Source organism: Trachymyrmex cornetzi, unplaced genomic scaffold (assembly GCF_001594075.2).
Source record: "Trachymyrmex cornetzi isolate Tcor2-1 unplaced genomic scaffold, Tcor1.1 scaffold220, whole genome shotgun sequence".
Lineage (NCBI taxonomy): Eukaryota > Metazoa > Arthropoda > Insecta > Hymenoptera > Formicidae > Trachymyrmex > Trachymyrmex cornetzi.
The window spans coordinates 67,145-70,683 of record NW_017296848.1 but is presented as its reverse complement, the minus strand read 5'-3'; positions in this window follow the sequence as shown (position 1 = coordinate 70,683).

The following is a 3,539-nucleotide window of genomic DNA, read 5'->3' as shown; positions in this document are numbered from 1 at the left end:
TATAGCGTTTTCGGCCCGACCGGGTTTGCACCAACCTGGGTTGGATTAATGGCGTTTTGCGCTCTCCTATTGGTAGAGCGTGTAACATCAACCAATAGGAAAGATTAATCCAACCCAGGTTGGTGCAAACCCGATCGGGCCGAAAACGCTAATAGAAAAACTTAATGGCCGCAACACACACTCTTGCATAACGCATAATGCATAGTGCATAAAGGAATCAACCAATTAAAATTCTTCTTTTCCATAGAATGAGAGGAAAGGAAATATTCTGATTAGTTGATTCGCTTATGCACTATGCGTTATGCAGAAGTCTGTGCTACGGCCTCAAGACGTAAAGCTTATCGCACATGAAATGCATAACAGAACATAAGCATAACATAAAGCCGCTAAACCAACGAGCATCTTATGTAAATCAATATGGCGACATTATGTTAGATGCTCATTGGTCCAGCAGTCTTATATTATGCTTATGCTCTGTTATGCATTTCATGTGTGAAAGCCCTAAGACTTAAGCAGTGACCTCTGCTACACGGCACGCTTAATCGGGTTTAATAACATCCGTAGTTATGAAATTGGCCAATCACAGCTTTTCCTCGGGAGAATGGAATAATTGTGATTGGCCAGATTCATAACTACGGATGTTATTAAACTCGATTAAGGGTGCCGTGTAAATGTAGTCAGTAACGAAATCAACATGTTGGATTCGCTATTGCTTATGCTGGATTCACACTGCTTCCGATGTGCGTCGTACGACGCAAATCGGATGCAGTGTAAATTCAGCATTACGTGTGGTCTTACGGTCTCTATTGTGATTGGTCGATTCGTTTACTGCTTAAGTCTTACGCCTTAAGTTTTTTTTATGTGCTATGGCTTTTAGTTCAATTTTTTAAACTCTCAAGGCTCGTCTACAATACACGGAGTAAGAAGTAAGAGTAAGAAATTGACCAATCACAGTCGATTATTCTTCTCACATTCGACTGATTGATCAATTTCTTACTCTTACTACTTAAGCCTATCGCACATTAAATGCATAATAGAGCATAAACATGACATAAGACCGCTGGACCAATGAGCATCCAGCAATATAAGTCGCCATATTGATTTACATAAGATGTTCATTGGTCGAGCGGTCTTATGTTATGTTTATGCTCTATTATGTATTTCATGTGCGATAGGCTTTACTCCGTGTATTGTAGACGATGCCTTACGGTTACGTTAACAAAAGTGTCATGGGCTTACGTTTTTCTATGTGCTCCCGGCTTAGGGTCCGCGCACAAAGATGGTCGGAACTATTTCCGATTGAATCGTGATCGTTAGTCCGGATCTACAATAGCATTTTAAGCCTTAAGCCATAAGAAATGGGCGAATTACGATCGCTTATTCTTCGCGGATTCGACTGTAATTGGTCAATTTCTTATGGCTTAAGGCTTAAAACACCTATTGTAGATCCGGACTAAGGGCTATCGCACATGAAATGCATAACAGAGCATAAGCATAACATAAGGCCGCTAAACCAATGAGCATCTTATGTAAATCATATGGCGACATTATGCTAGATGCTCATTGGTCCAGCAGTCTTATGTTATGCTTATGCTCTGTTACGCATTTCATGTGCTATAGCTTTAAGTCGTCATCGTAGGTCAACGCACAATGATTTTACGTAAACGATATACGTAAAATCAATGTGCGTTGCCCTACAACAACGACTTACGATTATGCTGGATTCACACTGCATCCGATTTGCGTCGTACGACGCCCTGCAACCAATCAGAAAATAGGATTCCGATGGATTTTGCTTCATATCATAGGAATTCCGTTTTCTGATTGGTTGTAGAGCGACGAAAATCGGATACAGTGTGAATCCAGCATTACGATTCAATCGGAAACAGTTCCGACCATCTTTGTGCGTGGATCCTTAAACGGCGTAGATTTCTTACGTTACCGGTTACGATTTCCTATTGTACCTGCGCCTTAAGCGTCAGCATGAAAAGGCACCTTTAGTGACAGAATGACTGTTTTCAGCGGGGGTGATCCCGATTGACCATGGCTCGATTGGACACCACCAATCACAGCGACCGGTGCTTAGGAGCTTTGTAGTCTCAAGCGCTGTGAGTGGCTCGTGTCCACTTGAGCCGTGTCCAACTGGGTGCCACCCCTTTCAGCGGACTCAACAGTTGAGTCAGTTGAGTGAGCGCTCGCTGTTATTGGTGTATTCTTTTAGATCATCCAATCAGCATTTTAGATCTGGAAGAATACATTAATAGCAGCGAGCGCTCACTCAACTGTTGAATCCGATCACATGATCAAAATTGACAGTCATATGGCCTGTCCTTTTTGATTGAACTTTTGCACCAGTTCATCTTTCTTCCTCGTCTTTCCTGCTGGAGAGAAAAGGAAGAAAGATGAACTAGTGCAAAAGTTCAGCCAAAAAGAACAGTCCTATAATCAAAGACATAGTCCTAGTTTTAGGACTATTTTAAATACATAAATTTTTTGCATTAGCAGTGAATTTGTGTATTTAAAGCAGTGAATTTGTGCTTTTAAAGCACTGATTTGTTGTAGTTTTGAAGCGGTACTTTCTTGGAATATTTTAGAAATATTCCAAGCGGACACTGTCTCAGCTGTAACTTCTAGGCGGTTAGGCCCCAAGCGGGTAGGATATATTTTTTTTTTGTGAGGGCGGCGTAGCCGCCCGAACCCAAGCATTACTATTCACACTCCCACTGTCTACATGGGTTATGACTTTAAATTTCGTGCACTCTTACCGAAAAGTACGTACAACGCATGCGCATGTGATCACAGAGCATGCGCATGTGACCACAGAGCATGTTTCAGCCACTACGTAACGTCGGTATGACAGATTTCCTAACCTCTATAGTCGACAACTTTAAGGGTGAAATCACACGGTGCGTCATAGGGCTGCGGAATACAGAATGCGTCATTGAAGCAACCAATCAGCGCTATTCCGCACTTAGATGATCCGGAATAATCCGGAATAGAGAATATGTTATGTTTTAAACCGCGGTGATAAATCGTAGGTCCTTTTTCTGTGACTGAATATTTTTACTAAGTGCTTAATAGCTTCAATTATCATTATTATTTTATTATTCATGATGATAAAAAATTACTCACTGTATGATAGCTTAATTGCATCCAATTTGCGCAAGTATACTCAAGATCAAGACATCAAGAACAATGACGCATGACGCATTACGTGCGATTTCGGCGTGCCCTGTTCACACGCTGCGGAAAAATGATAGTAAATTCTTTACAGCTGATCAAAACATTGTTTTTAGATTATAAATATCAATTGTAAAATATTAAATACCACAACAGTAATAATTGTTTTTACAATTTGAGAAATTATATTTTATTTTTATAAGCAAATTATTAACATAAAGTTAGAAATTTCTAAATTTATTCATCCTGGATGCATCTTTGACGCATCATGTGAACATAGCACACAAAACTTGCGTGTTAGAAAAGTGCGGAATAGCGCTGATTGGTTGCTTCAATGACGCATTCCGTATTCCGCAGCC